This window comes from Diospyros lotus, chromosome 7, assembly GCF_014633365.1.
Source record: "Diospyros lotus cultivar Yz01 chromosome 7, ASM1463336v1, whole genome shotgun sequence".
NCBI classification, from domain to species: domain Eukaryota; kingdom Viridiplantae; phylum Streptophyta; class Magnoliopsida; order Ericales; family Ebenaceae; genus Diospyros; species Diospyros lotus.
The window spans coordinates 22,105,220-22,125,763 of NC_068344.1; the positions used below are offsets into that span (position 1 = coordinate 22,105,220).

At 36.0% G+C, this 20,544-nt stretch overlaps 1 long non-coding RNA gene across 2 annotated transcripts in view; it reads left to right on the plus strand.

Moving 5' to 3' along the window:
- The window catches only part of LOC127805970 (uncharacterized), a 32,798-nt gene extending 15,325 nt beyond the window's left edge, over positions 1–17,473 (plus strand). For both annotated transcript variants that reach the window (XR_008024253.1, XR_008024254.1), the window contains one exon: positions 17,171–17,473. This is a non-coding gene — a long non-coding RNA (uncharacterized LOC127805970). The remainder of the gene's footprint in view (positions 1–17,170) is intronic.
- The last annotated feature ends 3,071 nt before the right edge of the window (positions 17,474–20,544 follow it).

Sequence of the window (20,544 nt, forward strand, 5' to 3'; positions counted from 1 at the left end):
GTATTGCCAGGAAAGATGATATGGACTAGGCCATTCCTATTGCTCTAAGAAAAGGGGTAAGATCATGTGTCCAGTACCCTATTGCTAACCATTTGACTTATGCACAACTATCTCCTCAATTCAGAGGATTTGTTGCAAATATTAACAACATCGAAATTCCAAGGGATATTCAAAGTGCTATGAGTAATCCTAAGTGGAAGGCTGTGGTTTTGGAGGAAATGAATGCCCTAGTAGGGAATAATACATGGGATGTTTTGAAACTGTCCCCAAACAAGAAGGTGGTAGGATGTAAGTGGTTCTTTATAGTCAAATATAATGCTGATGGTAGCGTTGAGAGGTATAAAGCAAGATTGGTAGCCCAAGGGTTTACTCAAACCCATGGGATTGATTATGAGGAGACTTTTGCTCCTATTGCTAAGCTGAATTATATTAGTGTTATTATCTCTTGCTGTTAATTAAAAGTGGTCTCTATTTCAATTCGACATTAAAAATGCTTTTCTTAATGGCGATTTGAATGAGGAAATCTATATGAAGATCCCCCTAGGATTTGGACAGAAAGCTGATAGTGGCAGTGTGTGCAAACTCAAGAGGTCCTTATATGGCTTAAAGCAGCTTCCAAGGGCATGGTTCACAAAATTCAACATGACTCTAAGCCGATTAGGGTATAAACAAGGACAAGCTGACCATACATTGTTTATAAAACCCACTGAAAATGGAAAAAGAGTTATTCTAATTGTCTATATTGATGATATTATTGTAACAGGGGATGATATGTAGCAAATTGACAACTTGAAGAAACAATTGAGGGCTGAGTTTGAGGTTAAAGAATTACGAAACATGAAATATTTTCTAGGAATGGAGGTGGCTTGAAGCAGAAAAGGCCTATTCATTTCACAAAGGAAGTACACACTCGATCTATTGAAAGATACAAGGATGTTGGCATGCAGACCAACAAGTATTCCCCAAGAGAAAGGCTAGAATTCGGGAGAAAATGAAGGTAATGCTCCTGTAGAAAAAGAGAGGTACCAAAGGCTGATTGGAAGATTGATTTATTTGTCACTTACTAAGCCAGACATTGCCTGTGCTGTAAGTGTGGTTAGTCGGTATATGCATTCTCCTACTAAAAAACATATGAATGCTGTGTTTCATGTTCTAAGATATTTGAAAGGAACACTTGATCGAGGTCTAATGTTCTAGAAAACTAATGAAAGGGGAATTGAAGGGTTTGTGGAAATAGATTGGGCTGGACCACGTGAGGACAACAAGTCAACATCTGGTTATTGCACCAAGTTGTGGGGAAATGTGGTTACATGGAGGAGTATGAAGCAATCAGTGGTTCCTCGCATCAGTGTTGAAGCTAAATTCTGAGCCATAGCTCAAGGAATGTGTGAGGTGATATGGCTAGAGAGGATAATGGAAGATTTGATGATACATTTATCTCAACCAACAAAGGTATATAGTGATAGCAAATTAACTATCAGCATTGTGAAGAATCCGGTTCAACATGATCGGACGAAACATGTGAGAATAGATAGAAGTTTTATAAAAAAGGAGATCGAGGAAGGAAGGATCAGCTTATCCTATACTTGTACCACAAATCATGTTGCTAATGTGTTCACGAAAGCTACCCCCAGACCGGGGTTTGAATCATTGGTTGGCAAGCTAGGAATGACTTGTATCTATTCTCCAGCTTGAGGGGGCGTGTTGGATGATTCGAAGTTAGAAAGGAAGAAACGTGGCCGAAGATAAAGGAAGAAGGTGTGTGTTATAGAAAACAGATGGGTAATTCTAAGTGTTTAAAAGTTAAAGTTAAATCTACTCCTAAAAGTTAGGAGATAGGTCCCCTAGTTTTCAGGGGATAAAGAACCTAAATTCTCTCCTAATTTATAGGAGAAAAGATAGGGTGTATTATGTATAAATTTCTCATACGTTTCTATACAAATCAATCAAGCCTTTTGATTGTTTTTGGCTTGTTTCAATGATGAATGGCATCCTCTACACTAAATTAAACTGTTTTAAACCGCACCAAACTGTTATTTTTTAGTTTGGTTTATATCTTAAAACAGTCTGGTTTAGTTTAAAAATTTACAAACCATTTACATTTTAGTTTGGGTTGGGTTACTATGCAAACCGCCTCAAATCAGACCGTGCCCACCCTTAGTGGTTGCAAGGTTCTCAATGAAATGGTGTCATAGAGAGAGAATAGAACCATTTTGAAGATGGCTCAAAGCATGTTGAAAACCAAGAAAAAATCCTTAAGAATTCCAGGCTGAAGGAGTTGATTCTGTAATGTATTTGTTAAACATTGTTTAACAAAGTGCTAGCACAAAAGACCCCTTTTGAAGCATGGAGTAGAGGACAACCAAGTAACCTCACTTGAAGGTGTTTGGAAGCATAATCTATACACATGCTCTAGACAGAAGATGTTCTAAGTTGAATGACAAATTTAAGAAGTATGTTCTTTTAGTCTATTACTTGGATCTAAAGGCTAGAAGCTTTACAATCCAATTAACAAAAAGATTGTCATTAGCTGAGATCTCATAATTGATGAAGAAACTTCTTGGACATGGGAGAGACTTTAAGAAGAAAGGTATGAGTTCCTTCTTTTCTATGAGGAAAAGGAGGAACAAGGTGAACAAGAAAGCCAAGAGGTTATGACTCTACCATCATCACCAATTGCTCCTATTCATGAGAGTCCAACAACGTTGCAAAGTGGAAATTCAATCAAATGGCCACTACATTTAAGGAAACTCTATGGTATATATCAAGAGGTTGATAACTTACTATTGTTTGTCTCTTTGCTGTTTGTGAATCTATAGATTTTGTAGAAGCTATTCAAGATGAGAAGTGGAAGAAAGCAATGGATGAAGAACTCAAAGAGGTTAAGAAGAATGATGTCACATGCCAAGGGTAGCTATTGTAATTTTGGTATTATAATTTTGGTTTTAATTTTCTATTTTCTGTTAGGGCTATTTGTCTTGTAGTTAGAGGTAGTTAGGATTTAGGGTACAATGCACATGGGTGCTTGGCGTGGCTGGAGGCTATATATTAAGCCACAGTTGTAGGATGGAATATATGGAGTAATGAATTGATATTCTGGTTTCTCTCTCTGTGTGTTATCTTCTCTCTCCCACTATCTCGAATCTCTCTCATCTTCTTGCTGTTTCTCTTCCTTCCATCTAATATCTCCCTTTAAATTCTTCTATTAATCTTCCCAAATTCCCTTTCACACCATAGCTCAACACTAGGAATGTGACAATTGGTATCAGAGTTGGTCAATTCTTGGCCGTGATTTAGACTATTCCGGTTGTAATTCTGATGATGTCCAATTGGGTATTCTAGTAGCAGAGTCTGAATGACCAAGCGATTCTCAAACCAAAATTTTTGAGATGTGAAATGGAGGTAACTGCAAGGCGCAAGTGGGTTCTTGAAGTGGTGCAATGTTTTTGGTGTAGTAGGTTTAGGCGAGTAAGGTTGGTGCGATTGGAGTGGGTTGATAGGCGAGCACACTTGGCGATGTGGACGGACATGAGGTTCGTAACTGGAGCGGATGATTGGTGCGGGAGATTAGTCGAAGTTGGCGATGCGAACAGACAGGAGGTTCATGAGACCAGAGTGGAAGGCGATTCCGACTAGAGCTCTGTGGGGTGTTGTCGCTTTGATCGAAAGGCACTGTGTGCGCTATGGTTTTCATTGGAAGGCAATTTCGACCTGTGTTGGTGAAGCGAGTTGCCTCAAAAGCACGGTGATTGGGTGAGACGAAGTCGCCAAATTCGACTAGAAAAGGTGCGAATTGGAAGCAGGTTTGGGGGTGGTTGTTGAATCACAGCGATGACTTCTTTTGCTCCTGAATGAAGTTTGACTTGAAGTAGTAACTGAGAATAGGTGATTCATTGGGAGTTGCAACGAGCACCAATTGAACTCTCGAGACGCTGATACTTTTCAATGCGATGAATTCCTAGAGCAACGACAAGCAGCAAATCTGATCGAAGCTGTTCAGAGCCAGGCGACCCTCGGCCAATGCAAACCCAAGCGATTAAGTCGACGACGAGCTAGCTAATTCTAGCAAACTTCGGTGGTGAGTTGCGAAGAATATCTCAACAAATTTCGGCGATGATTTCTGATGCTCCTCGACTATTAGTTTCCGACGGTTCTCGGTTGTTGCTTCCCGACACTTCTCGATAGATAATTTTCGACCGGTCCTTGGCTGGGTTAGGTGATCTGCATGCAACCTTTAGGCTTAGGATAGATTCAAGTGGAGGCGAGTCACTATCGAGAAAAATGGGTTGCAATCAAAAAAGGAATCACGGAAGAATGTGCTGCGACAAGAAAAGAAATCAAGGAAGCAAGCAATCAACTTGTAGACCTCAAACACATGTTGGATGACTTACTGATTTTGTTTTCACAGAAATTCCAAGTTAGTATTCCAGCTGAATGTTTTTCCAAGAAACATTCTAAGTCCTTAAAAAGAAAAGTTTTGAAAGGCAATTTGTTTGTTTGGAAATTTTCTACTACAGTTGAGGAAAGACTTGAATTGGAGTAGACAATCCAGGATGACAAAGAAGGAATGGAAGCTATCGAAGACATTATTGAGGCTCCACTGGGAAAGAAATTTGTTGAAATGAATTCGATCACAGTTGTCATTAAACTAGAAGAAGAGCTAATAGATCAAGATGTGCCTATTGAGAGGGTACAAGAGAAAAATGAGGAAGTATTCGATGGATTGATAGAGGAAGCAAAGGTCATTACAGTAGCTCGGGTGCCTAGTTCAATATTTGCAGAACCAACTAATATTTTGGAATAGAACCTTGAGAAGCCTTGTCCTGGGAATGGAGGGTCTAGACATGCTGCTCCTTTGCTCTTGGCTTTGGAGAGGGCTGAGGAGTCCATAACTTTGGTTAAACCAGGTATCAAGATGATGACGACAATTCTAGCAGGAAAATACCTCACTACTGTTATGAATATGTTTGATCTCGAGCAATATGACAGTCTTGCTGTCATTTCAACTGAAGCGGACTAGTCTTTGGTGTTGGTCCTAGCAGAGGAAGAGGAAGAGGAAGAGGAAGAGAACAGGGACAAAAAACAAAAGAGGAAAAAGTCTAAAAGGAGAAAGAAAGAAAGAAGAATAAAAAAAAAATAGAGAAAGTTGGGATTGGATGAATTACAATGGCTCAATGGTAATAAGTTTCTTGGGAACAAGAAACATTTCAAGGGGGGGAAATTTGTTATATGCTAATGGTAGCTATTGTAATTTTGGTTTTTATTTTTTATTTTCTATTAGGGCTATCTGTCTATTAGCTAGAGGCAGTTAAGACTATTTGTCTTATAGCCAGAGGCAGTTAGGATTTGGGGTACAATGCACATGGGTGTTTGACATGGCTAGAGGCTATATATTAAGCCATAGCTATAGGATGGAATATATGGAGTAATGAATTGATATTCTGGTGTCTCTCTCTCTGTATTATCTTCTCTCCCTCCCTCTCAAACCTCCCTTATCTTCTTGCTATTTCTTTTCCTTCCATCTGATATCTCCCTCTAAATTCTTCTATTAATCTTCCCAAATTCCCTTTCACACCATAGCTCAACCCTAGGAGTGTGACAAATGATATGCTTGCAACTCTTCCTAAGGATCACAAGCTAATTGGAGTCAAGTGGGTATACTTGACAAAGAAGAGAGCTAAACGAGATGTGGAAATTAAGATATAAGGCAAGATTCGTTGCTAAAGGTTACAAGAAATGACATGGAATAGATTATGATGAAATATTTCTGCCTGTTGCCTTATATGGTGAATAAGGTTGATCATTTTTATGGTGGCCAACACAAGTGATTGATCTTTTAAATGTGTTGAGAGTAAAATTAACAATATAAAAGATAAAAGTTAACCCTCTAGCTACAACTTCAGCTTTTATATCAGATGTTTTTTTAACAATTTAACAAAATTAATGTCTACTCTACCCTTCTCAATATGGCTTCCTTGAGGAAGAAGTATATAACCAAACAAAACTATATAGAATACAATGATATCTTCACACCAGAAACCTAATCAACCTATACATCTTATATACACAACAACATCACTAACCCTCTTATTATTCAAACCAAAAAGAAGAAAAACACAACCCATAATTTGTGGATCTTTGTGGGATCATTTGTCTCCCACTTCTTACACTCTATCTTAAGCTGGAGAATAAATGTTAGTCATTCCTGGTTTGCTAATACAGATATCAAAACTTGATTTTTGAAGAACTTTGGTTAGAACATTAGCTTCTTGGGATTTTGTAGGAATGTAGGATAAGGTAATAGTCCTATTCTTAATCTCATTCTTCATGAAGTTTCTGTCAATCCTCACATGTTTCATCCGATCATGTTGAATTGGATTATGGACTACATTGATAGCTGATTTGATGTCACTAAATAACTTCATAGGCCCTGACATTGATATGTTTAAATTTGCCATCAATCTCTGTATCCAAATGAGTTCACATGTTCCTTGAGCTACGGCCCTATACTCTGCTTCTGCATTACTTCAGGCAACCACAGACTATGTTTTGCTTCTCCATGTCACTAGATTACCCCACACTTATGTGCAATACCTAGTTGTTGACTTGCTATTATCAACAACTCATGCCCAGTCTGCATTTGAAAAACCAACATCTTTGACTCCAATCTTTTAAACAATAACCCTTTGCCAGGACTTCCCTTTAAATACCTTAGAATTTGGTTTGCTACCTCCATGTGCCTTTTTGTGGGAGCATGCATAAACTAGTTTACCATACTCACACTAAAGGCAATATCTAGTCTTGTGAGTGAAAGGTAGATGAGTTTTCCTACCAAATGCTGATAGCTTTCTTTATTCATTGGAGGATCACTATCTGAAGCCTTGTGTTTCCAGTTATGTTCCAATAGTGTACTAGAAGGTTTACATCCAAGTTTTCCTGTCTCCTTAAGTAAATTAAGTGTGTACTTTCTTTGTGAAATGAAGATCCTTTTTGTGACTTCTTGCAACCCCCATTTCTAAAAGGTATCTAAGTTTCCCAAGATCTTTTACCATGAATTTAGCTTGAAGTCTCTTTTTGAGATTTCCAATCTCCATTTCATTATCACCTGTGATTACTATATCAACATATACAATAAGTATTGCTTTGTTTTCTTGACTTGTTATTCTTCACAAACAGGTTGTGATCAGCTTGGCCTTGGTTGAATCCAAGATCCTTCATAACAATGCTGAATCGTGTAAACCAAGTTTAAGGTGATTGTTTTAAACCATAAAGGGCCTTTTTTAGCTTACATACCTTGTCTGGATCTCCGTTTTCTTCAAATCTAGGAGGAACTCTCATATATACCTTCTCCTCTAATGTGCCATTGAGAAAAACATTCTTAATGTCAAGCTGGTGTAGTCTCCAATCTAAATTAACAGCAATAGTCAAAAGAACTCTGATTGAGTTAAGCTTGGCAACTGGTGCAAAGGTTTTTTCATAATAAATCCCATAGATTTGAGTAAAATCTTGTGCTACTAGCCTTGCCTTGTACTATTCTACAGTTCCATCTGGTTTATACTTCACTAAGAAGATTCATTTATTGCCAATTGTTTTCTTCCCGGTAACTTCACCATCTCCCAAGTTTCATTATCATTCAATGCCTTCATCTTTTCTAGCACAACTTTCTTCCAATTTGGATCTTGAAGTGCCTCATGAACATTTTCAGGAACATAAATCTCATCAATTTTTGCAACAAAGGCTTTGAAATTTCCTGATAACTTAGTACATGCAACATTATCTGATATATGATACTTGGAATTTCTCATACAGGACCTTACCCCTTTCCTTATGGCAATCGGAAGATCAATGTTATTGATAGGTTCTTCTTTCTCATAGCATGACTTATTTTTCTCATTTTCTTTTTGATTATCCGTAGTAATGGGATCTGCCATTAGTTTATACTCTTGAGTTTGCACTAGAGTTTGTGGTCTCCTAGAGTAAACCAAAATTGGTTTTGGGTCTATAGTGTTAGATTCTCCCCCTTGGCCTACATCACCACCGTTTTTGGACTCGGAATCAGATTGAGAAGGAAAAGATGAGGAGATTAAAGGGAAGGGCTCGAAGAAATTGGGTTCCCAATGTTTGTCTCCTTGAGTATTATTCTTCCCCTGGAGAGAAACATGGGGGTAGAAGGTTTGATCTTTGACAAAGGAAACATCACACAAGATCAAGAATCGTTTTGTACAAGGATGATAGCACTTATAGTTCTTTTGTGCGGAGGAGTAACCAAGAAAGACACATTTGAGAGCTTTAGGATCAAACTTGCCCCGATTGGGTTGGACATTATGAACAAATATCACACACCCAAACACACAAGGTTTAAGAAAATTATGAACCCGAGAGAAAGGAAAGACAGATAACAATGCACTGAGGGGTGTTCGGTATTGAAAGACTTTGGAGGGAACACAATTGATAAGGAATGTTGATGTAAGAATTGCTTCACCTCAAAAGGAATGTGGGACATGACTAGCAAACATGATGGATCGAGCAACTTCTAATAGGTGATGATTTTTTCTTTCAGTAACCTCATTTTGTTGAGGAGTATACGCACATGAACTTTGATGAAGTATCCCATATTCTTGGAGATATTTATTTAGTTTATGGGAGAAATACTCTCTACTATTATCTGTTCAAAGAATATGGATAGATGATTGGAAAACATTTTTAACAAGCTTGTGGAATCGTTTAAATATTGTAGTCACTTCGGATTTCTCTTATATCAAGTAAATCCAACATGCCCGGGTATGGTCAACAATAAAGGTAACAAACCATTGTTTCCTGGTTAAATTTAACACTCGTGATGGTCCTCACACATCACTATGAATTAAATGGAATGGAGTAGACGATTTGTATGTGTGAGGTGGATAAAATGTACGGGTTTGTTTGACAAGAGTACAATGATCACATTGAAATGATGAAGGATCTTTATTAATGAACAAATGAGGGTACAAAGGCTTTAGATAAGAGAAACTCAGGTGACCTAACCTATGATGCCACAACAGAACATTGGAATTAGAAACCGAGGAAAAAACAGTAGATAACTTTGGACTTGAAGGAGAACTAACACCTGACAAGTAATAGAGACCATTTCGCTTCTTAGCATTCCCAATCGTTCTCTCCGAGGCAAAATCCTGGAATTTACAATAAGAAGGGAAAAATGTTACTGAACAGTTCAAATATTTGGTTAATTTACTTACTGAAAGTAAATTGCACTACAGATTAGGAACATGAAGAATTGAATTAAATTTTAATCCATTGATTTCCATATCTCCTCTCCCTGTAGCTGTGCACATGGATTCATCTGCTATAGTAATACCAACATTTTCCTTACATGTTTGATAGTTATTGAATCTTGTATTGGAGCTTATCATATGGTTAGAAACGCCATTGTCTACTATCCAAGGATCATGTGAGTCTTTACATGACAATAAGGAAAAAAAATACCTTTATGTGATGTAAGCGCTGCAGAGCTAGTAGAGATTGATGGGACAGTTTTGGAGGCATTTGTAACTGGTGAGGAAGTCATTAGTTTTCGAGGAATTTCCATCTGCTTTGCTGTGAATGGTTGAGAGGCTATACCAGTTGTTATCTTAGCCATATAGACATTTTTCTCCTTTGGCTTCGTGGCTTCCAATCTGGGGGCTTGCCATGAATATCCAAGCATATGTCTTTGGTATGTTTGGGCTTTTTACAATGCTCACATTACAATTGTTTGTCCTTTCTAGAAGTTTATTTTGGATTGTATCCTTCATTTCGGTTTGCTGCTAAAGCAGATCCCTGGATTGTTATCTCGGTGGATGAGGTCTGTACTAGAGATGTCATTACTTTCCTCCTTGTTTCTTCATGCCGGACTTCAGCAAACACCTCATTTAGTTTTGGTAGGGGGCTTTGTGCCAAGTATTCGTCCTCGAACGTTATCAAGGTATTGATTCAAGCCTCGTAAGAAATCGAATATTCAATCTTTTTCGACCATCTTATTGTATAGAATTTCATCATCCGGACACTTCCACAACATTGTGAAACAAATCGATTTGTTATCATAGTTCTGAGAGCGTATTAAAGTACTCGTTAACAGATAATGTACCTTGTTGAGTGTTTCGAATTTTAGAGCGAACTTCAAAACTTTGAGATATATCCTCAAGGTTTAAGTACATCTCCTTCACTGCATCCCACACTTCTTTTGCTGTTTGGTAGAACATATACAAGTGCCCAATCTTTTGCTCTATCGAGTTTATCAACCATGCCATCACAATTGAGTTTTTTGCTTCCCATACACTATAGGCGACAAAATCTAATGGAGGTGCTGTCGTTGCTTCTGTTAAATATTCCATCTTTCCTCTTCCCTTGATCACAAGCAACACTGATTGATACCACTCTCTAAAATTGCTCCCATTTAATTTATGAGAGGTGATTTGTATTGAGGGATTTTCAGAATGACCAGGTACTAAGGATAATTGGGGGTTGGAGATAGTAGGGATACTAGTCGATTCCGTAGTGGATGAAGTGGATTTGGTCATTTTATCAGTAATGGTGGCCGTTGGTATTCAAGTTGGTAGAGGTGGTCTGCTGGTCATAAATTAAAGGGTTGCTACAAACCAGATCTGAGACTGTGAAGTTTAAATTTGAGATTGATGGGCTGATAGGGTTCCATGAAAAACGAAGAAAAGGATCGGGATGGAAGGGCAGTGAGCAGCGACAGAGGCTCGCTGGAGCACTTATGAGGTTGGCGGCTGACTATGGCAAACGACGGCAGATGGCGACGAAACTATCGGGATCTGGAAGATCTGAGAGAGACAGTCCAACAGTGGCGACGAGGTCGTGATTGGAGTACCAGAGAGAGAGATCAGAGCAACAAACAGTGTAGGTGGTTAGATTTGATGGTGGCGTGTGGTGGTGGCAATGGTGGTTGGACGACGGGGGTTGGTTGATCCTAGGTCAACGACGTCGATGGCAGGAGCAAATGATGGTTGAAACGGCCTATGGCAAAAGGTAGGCGTTGGTGCAACTGGGAGGGGCGGCAGCACTTGATAGTTACTAACGATGATGGAAGCAGGAGAACCTTCGTCTTCTCCGTTCTAGGCACTTGACAGTAGTGATTGACTCGTTTGCTAGAGTAGTGGCAGATCAACGGCGACTGTGGGTGGGCTCTCATACCATATAACCAAACAAAATAATATAGAATACAATGATATCTTCACACCAGAAACCTAATCAACCTATACATCTTATATACACAACAACACTAACCCTCTCATTATTCAAACCAAAAAGAGAAAAAACACAACCCATAATTTATGGATCCTTTGTCCCCCATTAGATTTCATAATTTGTGGGATCATTTGTCTTCCACTTCCTACAAACTATATGTGGAACAACCATTTGACTACGTTGTGAAAGGAGAAGAAAAAGTGCTTAGATTGAAGAAAGCACTTTATGACTTGAAACAAGCTCCAAGAGCTTGGAATTGCAGAATTGACAAGTACTTCTAAGAAGAAGGCTTCTCTAAGTCTCCGTGTGAGAATGTTCTTTACTCAAAGGGAATATTGATGGAGATAGTTTGATTGTATGTTTATGTGTAGATGATTTGATTTTTATTGGAAGTAACACCAAAATGTTTGAATCATTTAAAGTAGAGATGGGATGAGAATTTGAGATGAGGGATATTGGGTTAATGTCTTATTATCCTAGTATAGAGGTGAAACAAAGAGATGAAGGCATTTTTCTCTCTCAAGAAACTTATGCAAGGGAAATACTCATGAATTTTGACGGTGATTGCAAACTTGTCAAAACCTTTGTGGAATGTGGATTCATGTTGTCAAGAGATGATACTGAACCAAGGTGGACTCAACACTTCACAAAAGATTGGTTGGAAGCCTAAGGTACATGCACGAGACTGGATTTATTTATTTATTTTTTTCGAGTCAGTCTTGTTAATGAATATGAAGTCACCCACAAGGATGCAGGACCAAATATATTACTCAATGAGCATGGGTATGAGTATGGAGTAAGGTGCGTGTGGTCCATATTTGGTCCTATATATTCATTCTCTTATGATTGTAAGCTTTTGGGGCGCAATGATATCAATTAGGCTGAAGGTATCGATGATCCGAAAAGTGCTACTGGTATTGTTTTCTACTTGGGTAATATGGCTTTCACATGGTGTTCAAAAGAAGCAGCCTATAATTACACTTTCAACTTGTGAAGCATTGTTTGTGGCAAACTATGATTGGTGTGACTCTTGCAATTTGGCTAAGAAGGCTGTTAGAAGAACTTCACTTTGGAAAAGATGATGCTACAGAAATTTGTGTTGACAAGTCTGCTTTGGCACTAGCAAGAAATTCGGTATACTATGAACAAAGCAAGCATATTGATTTCCATTTTATTCAATAATGTATTGCCAAAACTATTGTGCAACTCAAATATGTCAAGACTTGAGATCAAATGGAGGACATTCTCACCAAGCCTCTCAAATACGACACATTTAGTGAATTGAAGAGTCTATTTGGCTTTGTAGAAAAACATGTTTGGGGAGGAGGGCGGAAGAAAAAACATGTTTGGTTTATTCACGAGGCTTCTCACTTTTCTAGATAGGTACACATTGGGCGTAACATTCATGTATCTTGGAAAATGCAAGGTAATGATCTACAAGTTTCTAGGTGCATGGGACAGGATGTGTCTCATCTGCTTAGGAGAATGAGTGAGTCCTATTAATACCCGTGTGATCTATCATTTGGTCTTCAGCCAAACATTAAGAGTGAAATACATTTCCAAGGCTTCCTCGTCTTCTTCTCTTGCGAGAGTATATTATCTTCGTTTTGCCACAAGTAGTATATGTATCCGAGCCCGCCTTACTTCCAACACTATATGCTCTTGATGGTCAAGTAACTTGGCTAGGATAAGTTACGTACATAGAAGAAATAATAAGTATAGCCTGTGAAGCAAAGCGGTAAGTGTCCGAACACCCAGAATGTATGTTAACATCAATAATTCTGTGGTCATATGGCGGATTGGGATAGAAGTTCGCCATGGGACCTTATTCGAACGGATTATCTGGCGCCAAAAGGCTAACTTGCCTGGCGAGTATGAGGAATGGATTTATCATTTATGGGATAAGGTATACTGGTAGATAGCATAAACCGATTTGGGTTAGGATTATCTTCATGCCTTTTTTTTTTTTTTCAAAACTGAAATAATTAAATGTTTAATTATAAACGTTATTCTTGATAATTTACTGTTAGTAAGACCAAAGGATCTTTGTCATATAAAATTATTATTATTCTAATTATTTGTAATCTTGATAGTTACAAGTTCCTGTCAAATATATGATCCAAATCGGTGTGATCCCAACTCGTTTGACTTAATGTGATACGTACAGTTCTTGATAATAGAAAATCGAGAAATATTTAATTTCAAGATAAAACTTGAGATGGAGTTATTATTGAAATGGATGGATTGAAACAACAAATGAAGCTCCACTCAATCCATTTTAGGAACTATACTAGTGTTACGTAGTTAGCATTGCCACGTGATGCTACAGTACATTTCTTTCCCAAGTAAGCATCTGGCTACACAAAGCTTAAAAGAAAAGAAAACCGAAAGAAAGAAACGTGAGGAAGATGTGGCGGTGAAGAGACATTGATAAGCCCCCACCCAAACAGGACCTCAAATGTAAGGTGGAGAAGTAACTGATTGGACTAACCAACTTCTCAGGGGACAGACCCACCTGAATTTTAGAGATAAAATGGGTCTCACTCGGCAGAATCCCACTTATCTTTGCACAAATTTGGACTTGTTGCTTCAGCCTTTGGAAGCCTGATTACTTGTCCATCTTTTCAAAACCCAATCCTCTAACTGTAGTTGTTGACAGGCCCTAAAAAAGTTCAAACCAAAAGATCCTTTCTCAATTTTTCTTAATCTCTTGCTCTTGAATAATGATTAATGTCTTCTTGTAGAATGCTTTCCAACTTGGTGGGATTAGATTCTCTGCAGGGTATGGTTGGAGGCCAATCTTATCGTAATATTGGTAAGGAAAATTGACATTTTTACTTGGTTTTTTTCATAAAAAAATGTTTTTAGAATGATATATAAATGATAGTTTCATAGTTATACATCGCTTAGAGCAATAGGCATATTTGTGAGGTGAGTCGGTAGAATAAATGAAGTTTGTGACAAAAGAGGTTGAGGAAGATAAAAATTCCTGGTGGGAAATTTTTAAGTATTGACATAAGATATAATGACTATAGAAAATATGATTATGAATCAAGATAACCAAAGATTCAAAGTTCGTGTAAACTATCATACCTAGTGAAATTAGGTTGTTACTTTCATTATTTATATTATCTAGGTGGGTATTACATTTTCTAATGTCTTGTCACTAAGTAGTTATACCCTTATGTTTAATATTTATAGGAAAAAATACACCATGCATCCCTGAGATTTAGTATAAATATAGGGAACGCTTCTCACGTTTCAAAAATTATACGTTGCTATTAGTTATGTTATAGGGGGACTCTTGTTTTTTTATATATTTAATGGAATGTTTCTTAACGTCGGTTTAATGGAGGGGAGATTAATGTAATTTTCAAAATATGAGTATACGTTTTAATTTAGTGAAACCTAAGGGTACTAAGTGTATTTACTGAAATTTATATTGATATTTCATTACAAACCCTATTTGCAACCAAGTATTATTGCCTTTGTTGGTGGCCATCACCTTTCACAGTCCTTTGCACTTTGGTCACTTCTTTCATGGTGTTATTTTCCAACACTATCTTCTTAATAGTGGGACCTGTGTCTGAAATTATTTGGCCAAACAATGTTTATTCAATGGAAAATGCTATTGGTACACCCATTTTGTACACCTTGGGCTACAAAATGGGATATTATGACAAAAAACCCCTCATGAGGCGCATAGAGGCGCGTGAGGCTCATAGAGAGGCGCAGGGTATTTTGGTCATAATACCCCTTGTGTAGCCCAAGATGTACAAAAATGGTATACATGTAGCACGATCCTTATTCAATATTCAGTGAAGTTTTTGCCGCATAAGTCTTGTCTTTTTTCCCTTATAATTTTTCGGGTGTTTTTAGCTTTAAAAACAGTAGAAAATTGTAGCAACATGTCAAGAAATTGTACATAATTAAGCCAAAAGTTGTAAGAATAAGCAAATAAACCAAGCGTGGGAGATCTCATACAATATATATATATATATATATATATATAAAACTTGAAATTAATTTTGTAGTAATGCTTTCAAGAAATAAAAATAAGAAGAAGTCCAGTTACCTTTGAGTTATTTGTTTTGGCCCAAACCAAGCAAGCTTGAAAGATAAAATAAGTACCAACTTCTTCATGATGTCTAAATTTTAGGAGTGTCACACACCTATTTTTAAAATTTTTGCACCGTATTCACCTAGAACAGATGTAAGGTTTCACTTTAAACTAGAAGAAAAGTCATGTGAAATTCATATGTATGTAGTTATTGGCTAAATTAGAGCTAAAATGAGATTCATTTGAAAATATAAGGTTTCAAAGTGTATTTAACCATCAAAAGAAAAACATTTATCTTACTACTACACGACTTTCCTTAGGGTTTCAAATAATCTCACATTTGAGTTAGGCTGTTTCCTTTTTTCCCTCCTCGTGCTTTGCATCCATCCAATGCAACAGGGGGCGGAGTGGTACTCTTCTTGTCCACAAGGGTTTGAAGCTCATGAAAGAAGTGGGTGCCATTGGTTTGGTGATATTTGGTTTAGTTGATTAGACTAACTCACCTTCTAGGGGGCAGTCCTACCAGGAAGGTCGGATATAAATGGGACCTCTTTTAAGCTAAATATCATTGTTTTCTATTGACATTCACACCTTTGGCTTCTGGCTTATGGGATAACTTTCTTAGGTCTGAAAGCAACTCCCAATACACACACTACTCATCTCAACTAGTTCTATCCCCAAATTAGTCCTGTTCCTTAGCCAAATTGGAAGGGGACATGTTTTAAGAAAGTAAACAGCTTTTATGAGCACTATCGAGAGTCAATTTAGTGGGAAAGGTGTAAAAGATTGGCTTTCGGAGTCGGTCGTTCGTTCGTTTTCCCCTCTTGTGTTGTTGTGAAGACAAACTTGTGTGCAGTAGTAGTTATATACTTAATTAGACACAATAAGGCTAGCTTTTTAACTAGCATGTTTGGTTAGAATGAGGTGCAAGTTATGATTAATCTTGATAGACATAAAACTTATTCAAGATTCAATAGAGATAGGAGCTGAATGTCACATCTTGATAGTGGGTTATACTTTGGAAAAATAAATTATTTTTTCGATGAATTTTTTATCATAAATCATAATTTAGTTGAAAAGAATGTTACATCTTGATAAAGAGTTACATTTAAAAAAATAGATTACTTTTTTTTTTGATGAAATTTATATCATGAGTCACAATTTAGTTAAAAAGAAAAAAAAATTAAGATCGAAATCTTGACTTTTAACTTCTGCATTCTTTACTCGTGCGGTTGTGGAAATGAACTTGGAGTGCATCACTTACTATGTACTTAATTAGGCATAATAAGACATAGTGTCTTTTCAATTGATATATTTGAATAGATTAAGTGTAACCGTGTGCACGTAAATATGATTTGTCTTGATTTTTGTTTAGACTTAACAAATATAGGAATTGTTAAACTCACTTATTGATAATGAGTTACAAATTGAGCAAATAGTTGAAGATGCAATTTAAGTAGTAATATAAAAACTAGTTAAGACTAGGTTTCCATTCTTAGGGCACTATTGTCATAAATATGTTTTAGTCTTTCTCACACATTTTTTATAATTATTTAAAATAGTAAATAAATTATGATAAAATATTTATAAACTTGGATTTTTGTTAGTTATTTTTATAACATGACTTAGAAAATTGTAATAATGCCCTTAGAATAAGATGGAACAAATTTTCTGTCTTTTTAAGGGAAAAAGCAATAAAAATTAGTGTAAAATGGATATTCTTGACAATTGAAAATTACATCTTTATAAGAAGTAATAAATAAATTATTATATACAAATGTGATCAAAATAACATTTAGAGAATGTCTATTGCACGAATTCATAATAATTATAAAATATTAAATAAAACTTTTTATCTTGTAGTAATGATCAGTAGTACTGGAGGAAGTGGGTCCCAGTGAAAAGGGTTCACACGAGGGGGCAATTAAAGCTGTTCAAACTCCACGGGTTTTGCTGTGATTTGGAACTCAGTGCTGTACGATGATGTCTTGTTCTTTTCTGTACTATTCTTCCTAGTTTTTTCCTTTCTCAAGTTAATACAAAATGTGTGTGTGTGTGGGTGTGTGTGTATTAATCATTCTATATATCTAAAGATAAACCATTTACTAAAATATTCCATTTATCATAAAACTATCAGCACCACATATTTCTTCCAACACTTTCTGTAAAAAGTGAGATCCATTCCTGGTTTCTAATCAATCTGCGGGCGTGTGGCATTCGTGTTTTTTTTTTTTGAAACCTAAAATTTTGCTTGACAGAGAGTTCATAATGGAATGAAAAAATTTTCTATTCATCTCCGTTGGGTCCATTCTCCTCTTAATTGAGATAGTAAAAAAATGAGATTATATATATGGAGGAGAATGAAATACAGCAGGTATTTTGTTTTATTTTTATTTATTTTGTTGTTGTTCTCGTCTGTCTCTGGTCTCTCCTAAGTCTCTCCTAAGCAAGAAGAGTCATCTTTGGTTCATTTTTATTTTTATCCGAGCTCCCAAATGTAAAAGAAGAAACAGCTTTAAAACAATTGGTGATGGAATTGGACCCATCTTTGAGCTACGTGGTGATGAGATGAGATGATTTTGGTTGTATCAACTGACAGTGATTCCGACCAAATTGACAAATGCCCAATTTGCCTCAATTTAACTGTCCAAAAAGAAACCCATTTCACTTGTATCTAAACATTCTCCATTAATCCAAAAACTTTCAAGCAATCTAGTCTAGTTTCTTAACAAAAAAGAAGCTAGAGTTGAAATTTCTTCCAGTACTTGATAGAAACAGAGACTAAAAACCCAATAAGAAACTAAAATTAAGAACAAAATCTACTACTTAGATATTCATACAATATGTACTCTCTCATCAAGTCTCAGCCAAGACTCATCAGCTTCACAAAATTTATGGTTACTCCACACCCAAGAGAAAAAGAGGAGGAGGAGGAGGAGGAGCAGCAGAAGGGAAATGAAAGAAAACAGAAGTGAAGATGAAATGCAATTATATATATAGTTATATATATATATGTATATATATAGTTGTATAATTAACCACTAAGAGTCATGAGCAGAAGAGTCGTATTGGTTCCAACACAAGAGCACGATGATACAGCGTCTAAGTATGTAGAACCTTGCCCTCTGCTCCCTTGCCAGCCTACTGCATTTCCTCCCAACGCAACTGCACGCCTCCCGCACGTGCATCCACTTGCACTCTCCTTTCCTTTCTTCTTCCTTCTCCATCAACATCATTAACCCTAGGTCTGCCTTCTTTCTCAGCTCCTATAAAAACACAGAGAGAGAGAGAGAGAGAGAGAGAGAGTATGCTTATATATTTCTATAATAATAATGTTTGTGTGTGCAAGAGAGAGAGATGGGTTTGCAGTGTTTATATAGGATCATTAGGTGTTGCTTGATTTTTTGGATGTGTTATTTTGAGTTCCAGCTGGTTGAAAAGGCCAAGTCTGTCCCCACGCCTGTTTCATCAATCCAAAGTTGTTCATTTTCTGGACTCAAAAAGATTAATTATCTGATTAATAATGGGTATACCCCTATTCAATTATGATTTAAAATAATGATAGATGGGTTAAAATTTGATCATTTAATACATATTGTGGTAATTAAAGTGGCATCCACTATTGAAAGCATATTATTTTTTATCAACTCTGTACTGTTACGCTTCTGTTGAACAAACTGTTGTTTAGACACCTTTTCTTCAGGGGATGGAGACGGGTTTTGGCAGATTGTGATTTGTCGTTATTTTTTTCATGGCTTCCTTCACTCCAAAAATGTGTGTATATATGAAAATTTTAATGTGAATTTTATTTTAAAAAAACTAATGAAAATTTTGAAAGATTTTATTAAAAACTGATCATGGTTATTTAAATTTTTCATAAATAATTTACTAAATTATCATGAATATTTAATTAAACACCAATGAAAGTAACATAGGTATTGGCAGTCTTTAAGTTCTTAAATAATTCTTTCATATAGTTGTTTATAAGTTTCTTTTAATTTTGAGGAATTTCTATCGCTGTCTCGAATGTTTCTCAAAGTTTTTAGAACACTCCCAACAATTTTTCTTTTTTTGAACTTTGAAAAAAAAGATTTGAGACATTTTTCAAAAATTTTGAGAATTTATACTTGTTATCGAGATACAATAATAAATTTATAGTTATGGATGAAAGTTATCTTTAGATATTTGGGAGATTGGAAGACAAAATATAGTTAGAGGCATGAGGTGTCTTCCACGTGAGTTTTTCGATATTTAAGTTAGTTTCAGTAAAAAAAAAAAAAATTTAAATAGCTTGTGTAAAGATTCCAATGCATCTCAATTGGAGGGATCACTTTTTATTTATTAAGATGGAATGTTGATAGATGAAAAAATATCCACATCATTTGAAATTGTCTATTGCGGAATTTCAAGTGAAGACTTTAAAGGTAAGTTGATGCATTTTTGGCTGGCCATAACCTAGGAGAAGGCCTCAAAAGAGTCTCTGAAAGGTACTCGAGAGAGGCCTCAGAAGGTCTCTTAAACCTCTCTTTTTAGGCTTTTTCTCTTATGTCTCTTTTGAGGTTGAGTTCATACTTTTTTAGATACATCAATATTCATCTTAAAAATATATTTTACGCAAAAAAAAAATATATATTATTCGCACCTTAGTTTTTTCGTTCTCAATAAATAAATATTAAAGATTGCATAATTCTAATTCTTTTTTTTTTGCATCGACGATTAACTTAAAAAGAAATTTTAATATTCAAAACTCTTTTTAAAAATTTTTATCAACTTAAAACTTTAACCAAAATATTTCTATTTGTGAAAACTTATCTACTAACCTTCAATGATTGAACAGACACTTGGGCCAAGAAAATACATATCTTCTCTTTTAAAAATTTGAAAAAAAATTTATATATCGATTTTTAAAAATAAAGAAGAACCGTATTACTAATTTATTATTCATGAGGTTAAAAACATTATATGTAATTTTATTTAAAAAAAAATCTATTTCTATGACACGAGGCTATATATAAACCACTTGATCATAGAGGATTAACTCTATTATTATGGCTTGCCCCCCAACTCTCACGAGAAAAAAGAAAAAAAAAACACTTAGTAACATAAAGATTGCTAGGGATCTTTTTGATTAAGAAGGATATACACTAATCAACAATATCTCTTCCAAATTCAATGAATTTGACCAAGTCTAAATGTGATTAGTCAAATCAGCTTCTTAGATTAGCTTTAAGGATCCA